This window comes from Theropithecus gelada, chromosome 4, assembly GCF_003255815.1.
Source record: "Theropithecus gelada isolate Dixy chromosome 4, Tgel_1.0, whole genome shotgun sequence".
Lineage (NCBI taxonomy): Eukaryota > Metazoa > Chordata > Mammalia > Primates > Cercopithecidae > Theropithecus > Theropithecus gelada.
The window spans coordinates 97,563,791-97,573,176 of NC_037671.1; positions in this window are offsets into that span (position 1 = coordinate 97,563,791).

The following is a 9,386-nucleotide window of genomic DNA, read 5'->3' on the forward strand; positions in this document are numbered from 1 at the left end:
GAGCAGACTACACAGAGCAAGCGGGAAGTTGATGAGGCTTATTGCTTTCAAATGTCGACCCTATTTATAATGAACATTCAGAAAAACAGGACCAAATTCCCTTTGCACACAACTGTGGCAAAGCTGTACCCTCCTGTTTCTCACAATGAGATTTTTTAAATGAGGCTGTTGGTCTTGTGGGAATCAAATGATTTAGACAAATGTCTAGAGTGGGCTTTGAAAGGCATTTTGGGAAGAAGTGTCCCTAAACCCTCATGGATAAGGATCTATTCCATTTTCAAATCCCAGGAGTAAATGTGCTTGGCACGCCCTCTTTCAGATACTTAAGCAACCTTGCCCTTGTTATTACGGCATGCTTTGAGAAGAGATGAGGAGCAGGCCTGGCCTGGTGGAAACCCTGTCAGATATGTTCATTAGTGCCCTTTTTCATTTCCCCCACATTAAGTTCAGCCTGCAAGCCCAATAGTCCCTACTCCTTTCCCTGGCCCACAGCCAGGAAGAAAGCCTAATGGCTGGAGGGACAAGGTGTTTGGGTTCTGATACCACTAGCAAAGCTAGATTCCTCTGTGGAGTCACTGCAGTCAGACTGGTGTGTATTTCCTCATCAAAGAGGAACTCTGAGGATTTACACCATAATTTGTATAATTAATCTTCTGAGCTTTTTTAAAATTGCATTTCTGTTGTTGTTGCTGTTGTTAATAAATGCCACTGTGTTATCAGTCCATATTTAGTACCAAGAGGAAATAACAGTGCACACAATGCACATGAACGTGAAATTGCAAACCTAGCTCCACCAAAGGTGTCACTCTTGAATGATGGGTAAAATGCTGCCATCTTTTGGTTATTGACAAGAGTGAATGGGGGTGGAAAAGTGAGGGGTGAAAAATAGAGTTTGTTATTCTAAATGCAAATTCTCCAGGTTGCTGAGACCTTATTTAAAAAGCTCAGAGAAATGTTCTTTAGAATTTCCAGAATTTTTCTTTTTTATTCACACAAGTTTCTGCTGCTTCATAGATTGTGCAACAAAGGGTTTGTTCCTCTAGCTACAAGGACTTATCTGTGGAGTCCAGTAAGTAGAAGTGGGTGCAATAATACAGTAGAGGGTTTGTTAGCTCTAGTAAAAAACAAGTGGAATCAGTTTGGTGTAAACAGTCACTTCACCATGACCGTGGTACACTCTTCCTGCCTCAGGAATACTTGAGAGCACCTTGCATTATATTGCATTGAAATCCGTGTTTCCCAGGGTAATGAATTATGTACCATTTGTACTCCAGCCTCTTTTGAGCACTCAGCTCTAAATGTTTGCATCAGTGCCAGTGAGTGTAAGGTGATCTCATTAGGGCAAGAGAGGTGGAATATATATTAGTAGACACAGTATAATTCCCCAATAGCTTAATGTCAATTTACAATTAAAATGCAACTCCACATGCCATTTCTTGAGAAAACTACAAAGCTACAATTTTATTACATAGTCCAAAAGGAAAAGTCCCCAAGTGCTTGAACTGGCCCAGTCAACATCTTGCTACAAGACCAGCCCTCCTCATGAATGCAGCTGCTGTGAGGTAGGAAGTAACAGAAGCCCTCAGGTGATGTGAATTCTGCCGTCATACATCTGCTGCATTGATTAAACCTGTTATCCTCTTTTGGTGGCTAGTTCTGAGAAACTGGCAGTTCATATCTTGCGTTTTCAGAAACTATCATGGTAGGCATTTCCCAGTTGAATGTTCTCTATTCAGCAGTCTCACTTGAGACATTTACTAATTTATGATCAGTTTTGTTTATTAAATAATTCAAAAGGTTGAAAATAGTTTATACTCTTTCCCATTTGGAGGCTGAAAATGGGCTTCAGGATATGCGGAGGCCAGGCTGCCTTCTAGAATTTAACATTGAGCTTACTTCTACTGCTTGGTTGGATTATCTAGTATTGTTTGCTATTAAATGCATGGAATTACAAATTTTCGTACTTTAAATGAACAAACTGAGTTGTATGCTATTACCTAAGAATAGGTGTTGTTAAGTCAACTATTTAAATTGTTTGGGGTATACACTATGAATCTGTCTTCACCCCTGGGAGGAGAGGTGTAGTGCACATCCTAAACATCTGTCATCTGGCAACAAGAAGAGAGAGTGTTTTATTTTTATCCATAGGCTCTCCGTAATATGTATGTGTATCTGTGAACGTGCACATAAATTATACATATATACATATACATAAAACTACATATATAGTGAGGTTTTAACACAACAATGGAAGTGGCTTAGTAAGCTGCCAATTTGAAGTAAATATATGTTTTTTTTTAACACTACCAAAGAAATACAACTTTTGAATGTGTGTGTTTGTATTGGGTGATGTTGGAGCAAATGTGCAAGAACACCTGTTTCTGTACCTTGCCCCTTCTTAAAATATTGTCTTGAAAGAATGTTATTGGCAACAATGAAAGAACACAAATTTTACAAACATTTCCCACCTCTTCTTTTTGAGCCTTTTAGTCAAATAGTAAACTAAAACGGTAGCAAAAATAAAAATCTCATGCAAAATCAAAAGGAACTATTTAAGATAAATATACCTGAATAAGAGCAAATCACAATCAAAAACTAATATGCCAAGGTGAACTCATTTCAAGGCAACCTCTTCCCTTTCCCTCCCATATCTAATCCCATGCATCTGTTCATTCATTTGCCCCTCTCTTTACTATGATATGGTTCCTTTAGGTTGCTTGGCAACCATTATAATGCTGCTGCACATGCGTGCTAGATAATAAATCCTATCTTGCTTTATTTTTCTCCTTCTTTAAAACAAGGAATTACAAAACAAGATATTTCCCCCTTTTTCTAATGGACAAAAAACATCTGTGGGAATTTCAAAAGCACATAAAATGCCTGCAAGGATGCAGATAAGTAATTAAAATTCTTGACAAAGTGTAACTGATCATTGCCTAATGTGTCTACATGCAGTTATTATTTGCAATGGCCTCCTCTTTTAAATATCTGTACATTAATGTACATATGTCGATATATGTGTGTGTGGAACTATAAAGAGAAAGGAAGAGAAAGAAAAGAAAGTGACAGCTGCTATGCCCCAAACAAAGAAAATAAAGAAAATTCCTGGAAATAATCTTGTTTCATTTTTTTTTTTTTTTAAACAGTGAATGCAGTAGTTTAGAAGACAGGACCTGGACTAAATCCATCTACTTTTTTCTATAAGAAATCAGACAAAGCTTATGGCCTTCCCCTTCCCCTCCTTGGCAAATCCGAGTGTCCTGCTGCTTTCATTTGTTTTTGATCTGCCTCATTAAAAGACTATTGATGGCTTTAACTATTGTTCTTGTTTAGGTGCTGATTTACAAGCACTAATATCTGACTGTGCGAGATTAATGGGAGTCCAGGCAGTTTACGATTATCCTGAGGTCCCTGACCACACATGTAGGGGTTTGGGTAGGGGTCATGCACTCCTATGAAAAACTCCAAAGCAGGCTTAAACCTGGGAACGTTTTAATAGGATTGAATCTGTAATAGGATTTGGCAGCTTGGCCGAAACTGGATGGTGTGACTTGTTTGGGGTTTCTTTCTCTCTCTCTTTTTTATATATATATTTTTAGTCTTAGAGTCATTATTGTCTTGGAATAAAAAGGCAATATTTTATGATGAAGTCCAAATATTGTTACTGTTCTTCAAAGGAGTCTTTAAGGGGTAAAAACGCTGTACAATATAGGATATTAAAAGAAAAGAATGCTAGGGCATGAAATGCTCTTTCTATTATGTAGTAAATTAGAAGGTAAAAAATAAAAGATGAGGATAGAAAAAAAATTCTGTTGTGAATGGCTGTGTATTTTTAGCTAAAAGTGCTTTAAGTAGCCTAAAAGGCACTGGAAACATAGGGCTATTTATAAAAGAGGATATTTCTCCCAGGCAGGCAAAGCTGCCCTTCCTGGCACCATGTTTTGCTGAATAGCACAGTGCCCTGAAGCTGAAGTCTCCTTAGTCAAACAACAAGGGCGCTCTGAGTGGCAGCAACAGTGTGGTGCATTCGATTTTTGAATAATATCGCAAACACGAATAAAATTCAAAGTAAAGACACCACACTCTTGATAATATCCCAAATGGAATTCTATCAATATTTTAGTTCCCATTTGAAATCTGGCACAAGGGACTGTGAGCTTTGCCGACTCTATCTTCTATGTCAATGGACTTGATTGTAGTGTGGAAATTCAGGAACAGTGGCAGTAAAATTATTTAACATTTTGTACTCCGGTCATTTGGACATTATAAGGACACCATCACATAAAGATGCTTTTATTAATTTTGGTGGGCTGGAAATGAAAACACAAGATATACAGCGCAGGCCTGAAGGGTCACACAAGTGCCCTTTAACAGGACCTAACCTGTAAATCTCAAAGCACAAAAGAAGTTACGGTGGCTATAAGACCTCATAAAAAGGTAATAGGAAAATAAATTACAGATTTTGTTTTGGTTGGCTTTAAAAATCTGGTTGTAGCAGAACTTTTAGGAAATCTAAACTTTAACTAAATATCCAGAGTATATTTCTGACTTCAAAGAAATTCACTTTCACACCCAAATATGTAACACAGCCAAGTCATTCTACTGTATTACTTGCTGTCATTCTGCTTCAGAAAGTTGCACATTTTTTTAATAGAACTATAGAAATGAAATGAACATATTATTTCAAACAGGGTTTTTTCAGAGAATCATTTTCTTCTTTATTTGTATTCCAAAGACGATTTTTCAAAGTCTATTTTTTTTTTGTAGTGTTGCTATAACAATGATCTTTCAACCCAAAGATCTGAGGGGTTTTTATTACTGTTATTATTCCTTTGTAACTACATAGAACATTCTTCCTATAATATTCACATCTATACATACTATAAATATTAAGCGTTTATTGTAGTTGTGACTATTTTTATTATATGGAAGGTAGTAAGTAACCTAAGTATTTTATTCACGAATGAAGCAATTTATAGTGGTGGTATTAGTGTCCATATAGCATTGATGTCATAAGAACCACAGAAATGTTGACGGGAAGCCTCTCAGACACAATGCTTTGACCACTGGTCAGGACTGAGATGATCCTAGTACTCCCTGAGGACAAAGCCACAAGGGAACTGACAGCCACTATAAACATTTTGGATACACATCAACCAGTGCTTTAAAAATGCTCCATTCCTAATGCTATCCATAAACTCAGGTCCAGTGTTGTTATCACGATCACTGGTTGTTACTATCTAATATCAAATATATTTCTCATTGTTCTAATATTTCCTATTGTTCACATCCTAGGAAGGAAGAAAAATCTATTACTTAATCCAATAACCTGGTATTTTCTTCTATAAATTCAAACTGCACGTAAATACTGCTTGACTAATCGCTTACACATTCTCATAAAGTATGCTGAGAAAGACATCATGATCCTCTATTTTGCAGGCTGAGAAGCTGAGATGAGGTGATATAAAGTGGCTTAGGGAGGACCAATTCAATAACATCTAAGAATTCTACCTGAGTTCAACTCAGAACTGATTCAAACTTTCTAACTTTGAAATGCCATGGAAATAAAAGCTACAAACTTGCTCTCTGGATGCCAGTGTATTAATCATATTTTCTTTTGCACTTGCATGAACTTTAAAGAATAATTTGATAAAGCTGATCCTGAACCCTGAAAACTGATTAACACCATCGTCATAAAAAAAACAGTGTTTTTACACACAAAGACAAAAATTTCCTTTTACTGAGGGGCCTACTTCTGATTTTCAGAAATATCAATTATAACTAAAAACACTCTTGAAAATTTTCAAAAGGTTTTCTAATTAAAAGGACAGATCCAATGCAAAGATGATACATAGAACTTGTGTGTAAAAAGAGAAAGATAAGAAAAGAAAAAAGATTACGGTTGTTTAATTATAACATTTACAAAGCTAAAATTACAACATTATGGGTAATCATCTTCTTTGTAAAGCCTCAGAAGTGTGAAACTAAATATCCATGAAGCAACCTAATTTTCTGTGTTTCTTCCATAATATCCTCTCATGACAGTCAGCTAACTTAGTGCAACATGCCAATCATTGCTATAGAGAGATAGTGATTTTCATTTGACCAGATTTTTTTCAAAGAGGAAGGCCCGACGTATATATTTGAGAAGATGGGAGTTGGGGGGATTGTTTGTTTGTTTGTTTTGGTTTGGTTTGGTTAGGATATTTCATTACATTTTACTTTCTAATTTTTGAATGCAAATTGTACTCAGAACTGTGATCAGAATTACTTCTGTTTATGTTTAATTACAGTGTTCATGACTGCATGCAACAAATGTAAACATTCATCAGCATGTATGGAAACTGCTCGTGGCTACAGCGTGTGCTATGTCTGTTCTTTTCCTGGTCCCAGCAGTAACTAAATCTTGGCAAAAATAGAGGATACAGCTATGAAATGAGCCCAATTCAGAAGTGGTGTAATATCAGTAACATATATTTGGGTTCTTCTCACAAATAGAACCATACAGTTCAGTAGATAAATTCGAATAGTTTATTTCATTTAAAACATCCCTTCTTTGGCTAACCATGGCCTCTTCTGCAGGCATGGAAGTAAAATGGTCAACAGAAAATTATGCTTCTCACAATGGCAGAGCAAACTATTCCAGAGTCTCCCAAAGAGTGAGATATTGTTTTTAGGAGTCTAGGAAGCAGTTGATGATTCTTTGGTTAAATATGCTTGATGACGTGCTTGTTTAATCAAGTTCCTTTAGTTCAGGTGTAGAGCCTTTAGTATGCTAATGCACATTTTGAATTTTCCAGAGAGTAATAGTATACACAGCATCTGCCACAACTTTTCAACCAGAGCTTTTTTCTAAAGGACATGGTTTGACAAGGCCTGCATGGTTTTCTGATCCCAGAGAGGTTGTAAGCTGGTCGGAGATTGCCAGTAGGAGTTTGGTGGCTGCAGTTGAAGTGAAGCCTGGTCATGACTGTGGGACAGCAAACATTACTTACTATCTGATGTAGGGCTATTCCAAGGCCCTCTGGAAATCAAGAATAGAAAGCAACAGTACAACATCCAGAAACTGGGAAGTAGGTGAGGCACTAGAAATGGGTCCCTGGATTGTCCTGCAATCTTCACCCCTCTTTGCCCTCACTTGCAGTATTGCTTAGAAGCACTGAAATTGCTGTGAGGGAGCTCAACCCAGCTCACAAGTTTTCTCCTCTCCTTGGTTAAGAGGGTTTAAATAACCTTTGAAGAGCTGGTAATGAAATGGACAAATTACACCATAGGTGTCACCATCATGCAGACTCCAGCAGGGACAGATGTAGAGCATGGGACAAAAGGTTGTTCTAGCCATAGCCTTTAAGAGAATTACTGTATACCTCCAACAAAAGCTAGATAATGGTGATGGTATGACTATGAAGAGTGGCCATCTTTGAGGACTTATGATATGCTCAGCACCCTGTGAAGGACTTCACATACATCATGTCAGTTAATCCTCACCACACTGGCCTTATGAAATAGAATGCCCATGTTATAGATGAGCAAGTTGAGGCTTAAAGAAAATCACAGAGGTCACCAAGTCAATAAATAGTGCAATCAGCATTCAACAGAGATCTTTCTGACTCCAAAGTATGTGGAATTAACTATTCTGCCATACAGCCTGGGTCAGCACCTTATACATCTGGCTCAGCTAAGATACAGCCCAAATGAGACACCTGCTAAAGCTGTGTCATAACCTAATCTGTCTCCTGATGTGGAATTAACTAGAATAAATCTTACTGTATGCAATAAGTTAACGCATATTTTTGATTTAACTAATAAGAATAAGCAATTTTGAAGCACCTTTTCTTTTAAATAAATTATAGTTTTTTAATAAGTTTATCAGGGAAGAGAAAAGGCATGGAGAAATATGAAACATAGAGCAGCTGAAAAATTAAATACAAGTTAATTAATAAATGGCTATTTTAGGAAGTAATTTCAAATACAATCAGTTTCTAAATTCTTCCAATGGTTATTTAAAATATGATGTCAAATGAAGTATACACTTGCCATAATACAACACACTCCTCCCAGGGACAACCTAAATATAAACAAAAAAAACCCTGAAGCCACTTACTTCTATGCATGGGCAAATTTGCATAAGATATCATAAATAGAACCATATCCTCTTGCACCATGCAATGGCCTAAAATACTCCCCAGCACCCTATTCAATGACCAGCACCAATCTAGAGAATGATTGTCCAGCCTTATAGAGATCATTGTGGATGAGTGGCATGCCATCAATCAGATAACTCCATAGATCCCATATAGTCCTGAGGTCATCACTCAAGAGAGAAATGATTTCTCCAGAAAGCATGCTCTGAAGGCTTTTTTGCTTCTAATCTTCATTAGCCAAATATAAAGCTGGACAACTGGAGCCATAAGAGGAATATAAGTGGACATGTTTGCTGCACCTGAAATAATTGTGGTAAATTTGTGGTTGCAGTATATCCAAAAAAGGAGAGGAGAATCAGAACTTTATTTTGAATATTTGGGTGTGTCCTTCTGCCTACATTGTTCATTTACTTAAAGGAATTCTCCTTGATAATATCATGAAGATCAATTCTACTTCACTATATTGTTTTGTTCTTGAGGGTTTTGTTTCTGTATGCCTTTGTGTAGATGATATGTGAAGAAAAGTAAAAAATATGAATATCTGGTTCCCAAGTGGGTAGACCTAGAAAGAAATGCCTCTAAGCACAGAAAAGTATCTGCGCCCACTTACAGGGCACCAGTACTGCTATGGGATGGCTTTCTGGGACTTCTCCAAGTTGAAGGGTCACATCTTACAGCGTAGTGCAAAAGTAATTTTGGTTTTTGCCATGGAAAGTAGTACTATCTTATCTAGGAGACGGAGACTCCAGAATACAGGGAGACAGTCTTTGTCTCCTTGTTCTATTTCCCAGATCAACTTTTCCTGGTTTGTTCAAATCTAAAGCGCGTTGCTGGCACTTTCCTCGCAATGCCATCTCCAACAGCCTCCATCACCTTCTCTCCCACTCATGTCCTTCAGGCCTAGAAACACAATGCTTTTATAAAATACCAAGATGCCTATTCCCACCCCCTTTCATTTCAGTCCTCAATACATGGACCAGTCTCAGTGAGTTTTACCAGCCTGGTGGCTGAGGTTGGAGTCCAGAGATCATGGCAGGCATCTGGATGCCTAAAGGAAGAATCCAGTCATGTGACATAGAAATTGTTTACTTTCCAAATCACAGTTGCTGCAGCCCAGGAGAAAACTTGTCAAGCCTGCAGGGTGCAAGAAGACAATGGGGGTTTGCTCTGATACGGTAATGGTTGCCTTTGTGTTGCACTAATTGCTCAGCCCCAGTGCTTATTTGGCTCAGCAGCGAGAGG